Raw genomic sequence first — 14269 nt, 5'->3', positions numbered from 1 at the left:
AAGATCTATTTATCCAAATTCAAGCAGAGAAGTGGGGATTTTAATGTCTAAATCAAGCATGTAAATGCTTACTTTGCTCAAGTAAATGGAAAAATATTATCTTGTAACTTTCTAAAAACCTATTCTTGGCTCTCTTTTCTCTGAAGCTGTAGGGAAAATAAATGGTTTAATTGAATATTTTATGAATAAATATATAAGTGACATGATATGTGTTTTATTAGTGAACAGGACAAGGTACTTATTTTATTTTGAATGTGTATAGATATTACAAAGTATTAGCACTATTTCTTTTAAAGTTTTGTAAGATTTAAATAGAAGTATATCTAGATTAATAAAAGATGCAAGTATTTTTAAATTATAAAACCTGACTATAGCAACTGTGACACAAAATCATTCTGATATCAAAGCACTAGTTAATGTAAAATGATTTCTCCTGCCACCCCCCCCATATTGTCTTTTTTTTTTTTTCTTGTTGTTGGTTACATCTTTGGGAAGTTTTGGTTGTGAATGTGTAGCTTGTAAACATTTAAAAATGCTTATCAAATCATAGACCAAAATTATATTTTTAGAATGTAATTTTAGAATTTCATTAGGCACTGAACTCATTCATCATAGAACATCATGCATTGTTTGTTTTACAGAGAATACTGAACAGCTCATATCCTTTGCTTAAAAATAGACACTTTTTTTTTTCTCAAAGCAATTATCTTCTTCCCAGTCCAATTTTCTCTTCTCTGGTATTCAACAGGACTTCAGTTCCAATGAGCTTTTATTTTACTATGCTGATCTTGTAGTTATTTTTTTTTTCTATCTGCCTCAGAGCTGTAGAATTTTATTTTTTTGGTCAGAAGTGTATTTATTCAGGTATAGCAAAGTCTATATCTTTTGGCTCTCAGTAATTACCAAGAACAGGATACTGAGACTATTAAGTGTAAGGAGGCAGTTAGGTGGATAGGAACAGAAATTTTTGGAACCAGACTCTCTAGTTCAAATTCTGATTCTGCTACTTATTAGCATGTAACCTGATCAAGTTACTTAATATCTCTATGCCTCAGTTTTCTTCCCTGTAAAATGGGGGAGGATAATAATAATACCTGTCTCATTGGGTTATTGTGAGAATATATGTTAAGCCTTTAGAAATGTGCTTGGCACATAGTGAGTATTACATAAGTATTTTTTTTAAAAGATTTTATTTATTTATTTGACAGAGATAGAGACAGCCGGTGAGAGAGGGAACACAAGCAGGGGGAGTGGGAGAGGAAGAAGCAGGCTCATAGCTGAGGAGCCTGATGTGGGGCTCAATCCCATAACACTGGGATCATGCCCTGAACCGAAGGCAGATGCTTAACAACTGCGCCACCCAGGCGCCCCTACATAAGTATTTTTATTATTATCCTAAAATCTATTAACTTTCCTTTGAAATTTTAACAAAATTCAAAATAACTAATTTGTAATCTATGAATTTCTTTCTATAACTTTTAATATGCAAGTAATAATGACATAACTCTGTCCAGAGACCCTAGAAGCATTTTCTGTAAGTTTTAGATAACATACTCTAAAGTTTTTTTCATCTTTATATTGTTCATTTGCTCATTCAATCATTCCTATTTATTGAACACTTACGGTGGTGCTTGCTTATTCAGTAAGGAACAAACAGGAAACATTCTGTACTACCCAGGAGCTTATATTTAAGTCTCAGATGCAGGCAATAAACAATAACAGAGATGTTTGGAAACTCCCCTCATGACCCCTTACTCCTCAACTCCATTTTGAAGCAAATCTCAAACTGATTAATTTTTTACTTAAAAAAAAATCTCTTTAAATGAACAAAGTAGGTAAAATTTGTTTTAGAAACGGATGTAGAGATAATGTGCCAACACTCTTACTTAATTCATTCGCTTTTTTCTCATTGATATTATTAACCTATCTTCTTATTTAAAATTTTCATCATGACTCATTCTTGAAGTTGGGAAATTCAGCTTTAGTTTTAAGTTTATCAGATGTTCTCAGAATGCTCACACTTAAGACTGTGGGAAAAGGATGCAGCTGAACAGCAATATATTAACAATATGTGTTGAAAAATCAGTTCCTTGTTGACTGTATACAAAACACAAATTTCTAATAGCTCTTAATGGCACTACTTCCTCTGTGGATTATGTAGGAAATTCTTTTGTCTGAATAATCATTCCCAGGGGGAAAGTTTTCAAAATAAATTCACTTTATAAAGAGGGATAGAGAGTGCATATGTATGTATGTGTGTGTGTATGGGTGTGTGTGTGAGAGAGAGAGAGAGACTGATTATTGTGGGATACTGAGTTAGACAAGCACATATGCTTAGTATAATTAAAGAACTTAATTTGAAGGTAGCAACAGTATCTAATTATATAAAATACTCTGTGTGCTGTTGCTTGTCATCACATGGTTTAAAATAAATTAATAGTAACAACGGACCACTAATTCAAGTGTTAGAGAAAACAATGGTGGGAGGGCTAGGTTTTCATTAAAGCAAAAAAAGAAAACCACTGAAAACTCTAATTGTCTGCATAGTTAGAGAAGAAATAACTATCATGCTCCTGATGGAATTATCTAGGCCCATAAAGACAAAGTGGGTTATTTCCCCTTAGTTATCTTGACTTGGGCTATAAGCGTCTCTGGTTCATTTTGGATTGGAGACATCTATAAAGTGAACTTTTAGTACGAGTGAAATGATACATTCCTGGAGTCCTCTTTAGTGGAATGGTTCTCAACCTAGTGCTGTTGCATGTGGGTTATGTTGTGTGGGGCGTGGCATTTTCCAAACAATAATTTCTCCACACCCAGCTCTTTGTAAAAAATGTTCTCCTGGTGATTCTGAACTACGGCCTAGCCCAGTCACACACTTCCACTTCCTGTCAGAACCCACTTTTTAGGGACTGTGAATAGATTGTTTCTAAAAGATCCATTAGTGTTCTAGATGAGTCTGTTAATTTCACTTAAGAACACTTTCATCTTAATAGAAATCTTTTTTAAAAATCAAGGTTGGCCCAGACCCAGGAAGACTAAGAATCTGAACAAATGTAATTTTATATGTGAATAGTAGTAAATAAATTAAGGGGAAAGGATGAATGCTGTTAGTGTGGTGGCTGGGATGGGAAGAACTGAAATGTTTTCTAATGGATTGAGGTGTAGGGGGGTCAGCTAATCTTGGAGGTGAGGGTCATTTCTTTAAAAAGAAGACACACACACGTCTTGTGAAGACTGGTAGCCTTTCCCAGAGAGACATTAGGGCTATCTAGTACATAAGCCACTTCTCACAAATACGCAGTATTTAAAAGATGAATCCATGCCTTATTTGTCTGCTTGGTCTAACTTTAGTTTGCATGTCAAAAAAAGTGTATCCTGAGGCTGATCAATTGATCTCAGGAAGGGGGTTAACCTTTATAATGTAGTTGGTGACGTTTTTATCAGGGCAATATTCTAGTGTGTTAACTAATAATGGGGTGTGCGTGTGTATGTGTGTGTGTATGTCCCTTCCTACTTTACCTGTGGCTAAAGGAATCTCTCTCAGTTCCTCTTACTGTTAATTTCACATATGTAATAAGATACTCCCCAAAACTAGTTAAACACACTTTTTTCCCCCATAAGTCTCAATCATGGCAGATTCATACTATTTTATGATATAAAATAAAGCAAATAAAGTATCTTGAGACAGTCTTCACGTGAGAGTTCAGGGTAGAAGTGACCCTTCTCTGGTTTTGGAGCCTGGAGGGTTAATGATGAGGCGAAGCTATCAACAACCAGAGGCTTTTCAAGTCCTCATTTTCCTGGAGTGTTCTCCACTTCTTACTTTGAATGAATGACCTGAGTGAGAATGCTAAGGTTTTTCTTCTTAACTTTCCTCCATTCAAAAACATAATATACAGACATTCCTTTATGTTAACCTTATTTTAATAACATGCAGGTATACAAGCTGATCAAGTCTGATTATGACAGGGTAAGTCATCTAGCTATGAAAGTAACACACCAATGTAAAAAACTGTCTGGAATGATCTCTTTCTGTGAATTTTCCCAACAGTTGTGGCACATTTTTAAAAGACTGTTTTAAATTTGAGAACATTTATCTGAGAGCGCCTAATTGAGAAAAATATTGCATTGGTAAATTGCTCTGCTCAAGACAACTGCTATTTCTTCTTCAGATTCAAAGTCTCAAATCACAATCTGTATTTAAGAGCTTCAAGAAATAATTACCTCTGTGTCCTTAAAAGGATCTGCCGGTTTCCCTGCAATCTTTTACGGGGCGAGCAGAGCTATATCCACTGATAACCCAGCTGCCGAGGAACTGAGTAAAGCCGGCTCCAAACTTCTCAGCTGTTGACAGGCTTGACTTGCTGAGAACACTGGTTAAATATAGCACGCGCGAGCTCAGCTCCTCAACAAAGTCATTGCTCCGACAGTGTTGTGAAGGGAGCAGAAGACGAGAAACCTAATCTCAGAACCCAACAACACCTAGCAACAGTTGAAAAAACTTTTAAACAAAAGTCTGGGTGGGAGATAGACAAGAGCCTCCAATTCCTGCTGATCGGGATTTCAGGGAGAAGAAGCTGTGTTCCCCTTCCCTCTGCTCAGTTTCCTGCATGACTTCAGCTGTTGGCTAGTCCTAGGAAAGAAAGTGGGAAAAGCTTTTTCCTCTGTATTCTTTTGGGCTGGATAGTTTTCCAAGACTCCAGTCTCCCTGGGGCTGTGGGACAAGCCACTAGGTTCTTCAAAGGATAAACTACCTCCATAAAGGACATACCCTTGATTAAACAAGCTGCCGTCAGGTAAGACCAAAATAAATAGCTATTTACTCTCTTTAAGAAATTTCTGCTTCTGTAAGAAGAGTGTTCTCTCAGATTCTGTGTTGTTGGATTCCTTTGATTCTTGCTGTTTCCACTACGTGATAACACATTTAAGGAATTATCATAATCATTATGGATTATTTTGAAAGAATCAGTAACATCATCTCTTTCAGAATTACACCAATTCCTTTTTAAGCACAAAGGTTTTTACGATGTTGTAATAGCCATCAAAATATTTCTGCTCAGTTATCATTCTTGGGCAGGTAACAGAAATATGGCAAAGGACAACTTCACAGCTCCTTTCACAATTAAGATGGCTAAACAATGGACGAGAGATTTTCCCTAGGAACAAAATAACGTCCATTTACTGAAACTAGCTGAGCAGCTTGTGTGGTAAATGAGAGGAAAGCACTGCATGGTGGTTGTGTTGCTGTACTTAAGACTTGCTGCTATCTGCTTCTCCCTTCGCCTGATTCTCTGATTACACTGGTACACCTTGTGCTGGTTCTGACCTGGTTATGTTATAGTCACCCCAAGTGCTTCTGACAAGGCACAAAATACAGCTGCTATTAAATCACTATTTCTGCAGTTGTTGAATATAAACTACTCGGGAGAATGTTGTTTTGTGATTTAGAAAAAAATAAACTGAGTAATTGCTTCTGTAGAGATTAAACAGATTCTGATTTTTAAAACTGAAATAGAATCTATTAGAAAAAACCTTCTGTCTAAAGTTGTATATAGGTGTATATGAGTGTGTTTACTAAAGTGTGAAGGAAATCCCCCTTTTATCTGTTGTTGGTATATTATCTCCCCTTCCATGAGTTGCCATGCAGTTTTATCAGAATTGCTTAGAGTGATCGATTTCACATTGATTCTGACAAAAGTTATGGCTGACTGTTAGAATATGGTTACTGATCTCTGGAGTCTATAGTTGGGCTAGATTTGCATAAGTTTGTTCCTTTAAATGAACATGATAATTTGAATGAATATTCTAATCTAAGGATGATATCAGAGAAGCTACAGATGCATATTTTAAAAGGAATTATTTGAGTCTATTTTGTCAGCTTAAAGAAAGAATTTACCCAAGACCAGTTTTGAACAGGTGGTTTGTTGACAAATAAGAATGTATCAACCCTTTCAGTAAATGTTTCTATTTTAAGAAAAATTAATTAAAGCTTATATATTGAAATGTTCAGGGAAAGGAAATAGAACATACATTTCAGTATGTACAATGCTTCCTAATTCTGATTGCACGATTAGTTTATGAAGTAAATGAAGCTAATCATATATAATGAATGTGTACATGTATAGTGCAAAATGCAGTTTGGTAACCTTGGTATCAGAGAATGAAACCCCTGGTACTTTAGTGGAGATGAGATATCTTCATCTTGAAAAAGTTTTGAAAAGTCAAAACTAAATGCTTTACATTTTTCTTGTTTTTATCTCAGGAAGGGTCACGTTGTTGGCTTACAATTGTATGTGTAAGGCCAAAGTCTGCCATTAGTTCTAGGCATGTAATTTCTTTTGGAGTCAGTGGAACAGTGTGTAGATAACTGAGTACAGCATTTGGCCCTGGGTGAAAGCCGTGTTTCCTGATGAATCGATTTCTGAGTAGCATTGTCTTCAGGGCTGTAAATTTACCCCTGAGAAACAAAAATAGCTCAGGTTAGACCATGTGCTTCCCTCCAGTGTATGCACAATCAAACCCTCCACAAACCATGTGAATTCTGGTCTCTCGTTCGCTCAAGTTCACATATCTGTGTTATTTTGCAACCTACAGTTTCCCCTTCATCATAAGGGTTATTAGATTCCATCACTGTATCTCCTACCACACTAAGTCCTCTTGCCTTCACCCTCGGTCTGGACTGTAACAGCGCTGCTCCGCTCCTCCCCCTCATTGCCATCCAAACCATCTTGCCAATGACCGTGGGGTTAATTTTTCTAAAACATTGCTTTGCTTGTTTCTCTTACTCTTCAGTTATCTTCTGGGGCTCCTGATTGCTGCCAAACACCTAGGCCGGGTATTTTGAAAACCTTCCATCATCTGGCACGTACTTAACTTTTCCAGTTTCAGCTCCCACTGCTCAACAACAAGTGTCCTTCTGCTTCAGATATTTCAGATTTTGGGCCATTCTCCAAACACATGCACAGTGCACATTTCAGTGCCACACCTCTGCCTGTTTCATTCCCCATGCCTGGAGTACCTTTCCTCTTCTTTCCTGTAGAGACCTTGTCCACTCTTTAAAGCCCAGATCAGTGTCTTCTACTTTCACAATGATTCCCTGACCTTACCTTTTAGAAGTGATTCCTTTTTAGACAGTTTGGTGCTCTATTAGAATTAAGGTACTTTGGGATAGGGTTTGCATCTTTAAATTCAGAACAGTTTAATGAAACAGTTAGGTGCAAAGCATCGACCTGAGCACCACTTGATTTTGGAGCTCTTTATCCCCATGCACACTGTGGATGTTCTATTAACTTTTTTGGTTCTAGATTTCTGATGATGAGTATGTGAGAAAGTATAAATAAGTATAAAATCAAGAAAAGCAAATGTTAATTGTGGTTAATAACTTTTTAATCTCAAAAATTTATCAAGGCAAGTCTTCATCGTTTTATCGTGCACAGAGAGGTTACAAGTAATTCTAACTACACTCATGTACCTGATTGTGGAGATGATGTACGTTGAGAATGAACTAGAAAGAACTATATATAAAGACTGTATATATACTAAATATGTACTTGTCCTGTGTATGCATCTACTCACCTAAATGTTATAATTCACATAACTTTTATCATCTTTTGGTACCAGATTCAATTTATGATTACCTTTGGTACTGTTCATTTAAATCATGGCTGCTTTTATCTGTAGGTCATCATGGATTACAATCTAGCCTGGAACATTAAAATATTTAAATATTGTGTTATGATCCCTTTTTCTTTTTTCCCTAGATATTTAAAAATAGAGACATTTCTCAGATTTATTTTTAATCACTCATGAAACCTGTAGCCTTACTATGTGAGATAAAACATGAATTATGATTTTGAAGCAATTTTTTCTGTGTCCACTGAAAGAAGGGCCTTTTCTTTATATTTTAAGATAGCCAAGGAGGTTAAAATTACTCTTGTAAATGTGTTTAGCAAGAATCATTATGGGATTTTCCCAATGAAATTTGTAAAATATTCAATACATTCATTTAGCAGTGGTTTTCCTGTGGTTATACTTTTATTTTTTAGAAGTGAAACTTGGTGGCAAAATGAACGTTCCAAACTAATGCTGATTGTGTTTTTCTTTTTTGGAAGATGAGAATTTCTTCATGAAACAGGTGCCCTAAGAAATAAGATTTTACAGAGCTTGCTTAATCCATGTTTTTACTTATTTATCTCATCTTATTTTTCTACACACGTGGGTTTTAGGAAAGCAGCACCTTGGGACGTGAGGGGGAAAGCTTACACTGAGATCTATTTCAGCAGAAAGATTTAAGAGAGAAAATTGGACATCTAAAAGGCTGCAACATAAATTTGTTTATACATTAATTATTTTTAACATTTATAGCAATAGAAAGATAAGCTAATACAATAAATTTGTTTCCTTAAATCTGAGTTGAAAATACAATAAGGATACTGGTATGAAGGAGGAGGCAAGGAAGGCCTGCAAGCACAGGCAAGCCAGATGGCCTGGATTCAATCTCCATTCACTGTGACACTGGGCAAATTACTCACTGTGCCTCAGTTTCCTCATCTGTAAAATGAGAATAATAATACTATCTTCCTCATAGAATGGTTTTGAAGATTAAATGAGTTAATAAAACCTAGTTGCCTGGTAGTCTTTTCAATAAATTTAAGCTATTATTGCTTTATCACTTCCTAAATGCAGTTTTCTGTTTATTTTAATCTTCGTTGCCCACAAAATTCTTAGATACAGATAATCTGAACTCAAGTTCATAGATCATAGGAAAGGCAGAAAAATGTATTGTTTAAATGTGGAATCTTGTTTGGGACATACTTTGCTGCTGGGTACTGTAAGCACACATAGTTTGAACGCCAGCCAATCATTTAGTATGGAATTTATGTTTCAACCCCCCCCCCTTATCACTCAGCAGCCTGCTGTCTTATAGAATCATTACTAAAAAGGCTAAAAAATCACCCACAGCATAGGCTGTTCTATGGTTTCTATATTTGCACTTGGAGATAAAGTGTGTTTATACATCGCGCTTGGGTGTCTTTTTATAGCACTGGGTAATGTATGGCAACGGCGACTTCCTCCTCTATTGAAAATATACTATTAAATTTATCATTCTTTATTTCTTCCCTTAGATGTTTTGTTTTGTTTTACTAACCTAGTAACAGATAAAAATGAAAAGACCAAAAAAGGTCATCTCACGCTAGCTTTAACCTTACCAAATGGAAATGAATTCTTGCTATTCATCATCCTTAATCCTATTCATTCTTCTTAAAATGACAAGAAAGTATATTCCAAGGCAAACAAAAAAACCCTTGTTATATCATAAAGATGTATGTGTATATTATGGGGTACTTACTATTCTGTATATTTAATTTAACAAAAACATTTGAAACACTCTTATAAACAGGGAAGTTTCTTAGTAGCTTTAGCGCTAACAAACTTCATGCCGGGTAGTTACGGCTTCGACCTGACCATTTGCTTCATTTTTCCCGATTGAAAGGATACGTTTCTAACAGATAAAGCTAACTGGGTTTTAGAATTGTCATTCTTTAACGAAAACCTTGCTTTAGAAAGAAAAAGGAAGAAAAGAAAAAAAAATAAGAACTTTTCCTGGCATTATAGAATACATTATAAAGGCTTTAGGGCAAAAATATAGGAACCTCAGGAAAATATATTGGGTTACGTTCTTCTTTTTCCTTAAATTGTCCTTCTTACTCTTTGGCTAATCAGAGAAGGGAAAAGGCTACAGGCAGAATTCTCCTTTCCCTGTGACAATAGTTGAGGCAGTTTGATTTCAAAGGCAAAGCTGGAGTTATGGAAGAACTTAGAATAAGGAAAGTCGAACATGAATTGAGCAGCTCTAGCTGGCTGCTAACCAGCTGATTGCAGAACTTGAGAAACTCCCAGCAGAAATGAAGTAACAGGACGTTAACCAGCACCCCAGTCCCTGAGAGCTTTGCTTAAGCCACAGCAGCGCTGAAAATTCAAAAGAAGGTTGGTGTTGCTTTTCCTTTTTGGGAAATGGTGTCAACGCGCATAATATTGGGTGATTTATGCGTTTCTGAGGTCTGTGAAAGACAGACTAAAAAAATTTAAAACAAATGCAGGATTTATCTCAAGAGATCTGACTTTTAGTCCTTAAGGTTCAGGGATTTTTCTCTTTTTGCTTTCTTGCTTAAATTCAACCTACCTCCTTTACCAAAACGTACATGAACACGATTGTTGCTTCACTGGCCAAAGATCTTACAGGTCTACCCTTGAAAATAGTCTTTTTGTTTTGTTTTGTTTTGTTTGCTTTTGCAACAATTGTAACTGCAATCTTCCCAAATTACTTTGAAGAAATGAATTATCTACTGCTTATCTTTGTAAGGAAAAGGTGTGGGAAATCCATGAAGTGAACTCATCGAGTTGGCCAAATACATTCTTTAGAAAATGATTTGCTGAAGATTTAAAGCCGAAAGACAATTTGATTAAAAACAGTAGACTGTTGACATCACCAAGACAATCAAATTACTGCCAACTTGCCTTGTTTATCTAAAAGATCTTTGTAAAAATAAGGTCTTTACACACACACACACACACACACACACACATACACACACAGAGGAGTCATAGGTGATATGGTAATAGGGATAAAAGGATTTTATTTTTTTTATATCTCTTTAATATACTTATGTCTTAAGTAACTCATTTTAAGGCCTGCTTCCTTGAGGTACCACAGCACAATAGGAAAGGAAGAGGCATTGCTGAGTTCATAATGCTATTTCAGTGTGGCAGCCTAAGTCCATGAGGAAATGACGGCCTGGGCCTGTATTTGGAGGCTCACAGTTACTGTGACGACAACACACACTACTGGAAAACAAAGATGGTCTGCTTGCCAGGGTGAGCTGGGAAGAGTTTTGCCAGCTCAGATTTTTCCTAATTATTCTGTAAGTCTTGAAATGTGACACTGGAGATATTCAAGGCTCTTTGTGTTTCAATAACTGTTTAGTAAGTGATACATGCTTGGGCAGCCTGGTATTTGGATGAGGGAGGGGCCTCACACATAAGCTTAACTTTCACATGTTGTCTTGATAGTTCTCATCTTCTGGTTTGGACATCACCAAACCAACTGCTTTGATCACAGCCTGTTGTTTGTTCTGGTGCATAAGGAAGCCAGCTGCATTGGTAGAATTCACTCCTCAGGGGCTCCTCAATTTTGGGTCACATATCCCCACCTTCTATATGTTGTTCATTTCGGAGGTCATTGCCTGCATCCCAGGTGTTCCTACCAATGACTGTGCATCTGAATACCAATTCTTATATGACGATATAATACATAATGTAATGATAATAACTACATGTAATACATATCATCTATATAACGTATATTATATAGCTATATGTAATTATTTAGTATCTATAAATGATTATAATTCTAAGTGACATATACTGGAGATTATTCTGTGCTGGGCATTGTGCCAAACACTTTAACTGGATGATTTTATTTACTTCTCATAACCCTGTGAGGCACTAGTTTTATCTCTGTGTTATAGATTACAAAAATGAGGCTGATAGATGGTAAGTAGCATGCGCACTGGTAGGTTGGACATTCAAACCCAGGCAGTTTGACCTTAGTCAGCCCATATTTTCAACTACTTTCTTGTAAAGTAGGCAGTTGTTCAAGGAAGACCTCCACATAGGTGACTATGAGATGTTTTTGTGAAAGTTGTAGGATGTGACACTCCGGGGGCTCAGACTCTTTTCCCAGATCCCAAATTAGAGACAGAAACTTCAATGGCCCCTAGAGTTGGGCAACCCAGGAACAGCCAAGCCTGGGTACTGAAATGCAGAAGCTATTCTTCCACAGTTATTGATGGGGCAATGTGGTTCTTTTTGGGGGGGAGGGGCAGAGGGAGAGAGAAAAAGAGAATCTTAAGCAGGCTCCACACCCAGCACAGAGCCCAATGCTGGGCTCGATCTCACAACCCTGAGATCATGACTTGAGCTGAAATCAAGAGTCAGACGCTTAACTGACTGAGCCACCCAGGAGCCCACGGTTCTTGGTTTCTACATTGCTGAGTTGATTCCCTGGGAGAGGGTGGCATGGAGCATTTGCATTTATGAGTTATTATGGTTGCTCTTGTAGCCAGATCCTTTGATACCATTGGGATTTTGGTCTCCTTGTGTTGCCTCTGTTGACAACTCAGAACCCCAGCTTCTGTTGTAACATTCAAAATGCTCTGCAGATCCCTGCCTTGGTCATTAGCATTCAGTTTGTTAAGTGGGTTCAAGAGGGAGTCCTACAGAATGTTTATTTCAGGTGTTGGTAGCAGTGTTCCCTGAAGAAGCCTTTGTGGTGCTTGTACATTGGTGGAGGAGGCAATGACGAAGGGAATAGAAGGTCTCATTCCATGTAAGAGCTTTCAGAGGCTTCCCAAAACTTTGCTTAGGTAGTGAGTTGTCAATCTGGCAGCATGTTGTTCCTTCAGAAAAAAACAGAGAACTTGCTATAGTTTAAGGAAAATTACCTGATACTTTCAAACAGTGGTTTGCTACTGTGATCAATAGCGTGAACTATTTTATTGGATATTTTATTTAATTCTTTTATTTTTATTAACCAAGAGTGACTATTAATGATGTTAAATGTCTGATCATTTAGATATATTTAAAATTTTTGAGTTTCTATTTACATGTATGCCATTTAATTTTTGGATTATCTGAAGTAAAAGGAGAGCAGTTCTTACTAAATTTTGAAAGATCAGATAATGCTTTGCTTTTTCTGATGCCAGTGTCCATAAATACTTTATGTATCAAATATCCCAGGTGATGGGATTGAATATCCTAGGATATATGAATGTTTCATGTGAAGTGAGCACATAACAGAATGAATCTCTACCCTCTGAAAAATTTTATTCTATGAATTGAAAACAGTATCTTGTCAAAAATATATTAGCATACCTTGACCCTACCCCCACCTCAGCATACACATAAACACTCATTACTGGTCAATGCACAGGACTTATACTACTGCTTACCTGACATGTTAAACATCTTCCTGAAGCAAATATACTCTTTGCTCTGTGGCATAGGTTTATTTAATCCAAAATAAAGGTAGTGCTATATTATATTTCATCAAGTCCCTCTGTTTCATTCACAGGATCTCCCCTGATTTCCTTCTAACAAATAAACTCAAAACTTCCCTTGTGTCATTTCTTATCTTTACGTAAAAGGGTGCAACAGTATCAAAGGAGGGAAAGGATTAGTGTTATATCCATTGGAGAAAAAGGACTGTTGGCTTCCGGAAGGTTTTTTTTTTTTTTTACATTCAGTTATTCTAAATCTTTCTTGGCAACAAAACTGATACGGCCTCTTAAGTGGAAAATATTAACAATTTATCATATTAATGCAAGAGTTTTCTGTAAGAGCTCCTGATTCTCTTGGTACTTCTGTACCTGGTCTGATTTCAAGTAGGAATGGGGCTTTTGAGTCTCACATTGTTGATGATTATACAGCTTTGGTCTTGGAGCCATCCGTACCCAGCAAGAAACTGAACTCTGAGCTCACTTGGAATTATCATATCATCTAGTCTTGTGGTTCTCAACACTCCCTGCTCATCAGGATCAGCAGGGATGCTCGAAAAATTCAAATGCCTGGGGCTCTGCCCTAGAGGTTCTGATTCAATTTGACCTCAGTAGGTTTTGGAAGCTCTTATGTGATTTTAATGTGCATCCAGGGTTGCGAACCAGTTATCTAGTACAACCTCATCACTTAAGAGAGACAGTACTAAGATGAAGGAAGAGAAGTCACTTGGCAGAAGTTACAAATTCAAGTCTATTGCCCATTTTATCACATGATCATTATAAACAATGAAGTAGCTAATGTTATATTGAATGTTTTCTATGTATTAGCTACTAGCAACCCCATAAGGCATATATTCATATACTCCACAATTTTATAGATAAAAAGGCTGAGGGAATTGTCTAAGGCTCTCCAACAAGCAGATGACAGATCTGGGATTTGAGTCAGGCAATTGGACTCCTCAGTTTGTACTCTTAATCTCTTCATTGCTTTGCTGTTCTGGAGCTAACTCTTGAGAATTTAAGGTGGTGAATGGTCGCTGCTTCCTTGTTTCAGCATCAAGGGTCTGGTGGCAGCTGGCCTTGGTACTCTGATAACTAGGTGAGCTTTCTGCTTGATTAAAGACTGGGTCCTTGCTTTCTCTGTTTTCCCAATAAGTGAGCCAAGTGGAGGCAACCTGTTCTCTTAGATGCTGTTCCAAGGTGCTCAATTT

The 14269-nt window shown here is 36.8% G+C and overlaps 1 protein-coding gene across 2 annotated transcripts in view; it reads left to right on the top strand.

The window, feature by feature from the left end:
• Positions 1-4258: 4258 nt before the first annotated feature.
• Positions 4259-14269, top strand: part of FILIP1 (filamin A interacting protein 1) — a 173250-nt gene continuing 163239 nt past the window's right edge. The window contains exon 1 of one of the 2 annotated variants that reach the window (XM_011232634.3): positions 4259-4799. The gene's annotated coding sequence lies outside the window, so the exon portion shown is untranslated. The remainder of the gene's footprint in view (positions 4800-14269) is intronic. The other variant, XM_011232635.3, reaches the window with a different exon arrangement.

The sequence above is a fragment of the Ailuropoda melanoleuca genome, chromosome 19 (genome assembly GCF_002007445.2).
Source record: "Ailuropoda melanoleuca isolate Jingjing chromosome 19, ASM200744v2, whole genome shotgun sequence".
Lineage (NCBI taxonomy): Eukaryota > Metazoa > Chordata > Mammalia > Carnivora > Ursidae > Ailuropoda > Ailuropoda melanoleuca.
This window is presented reverse-complemented; position numbering and strand designations above follow the sequence as displayed.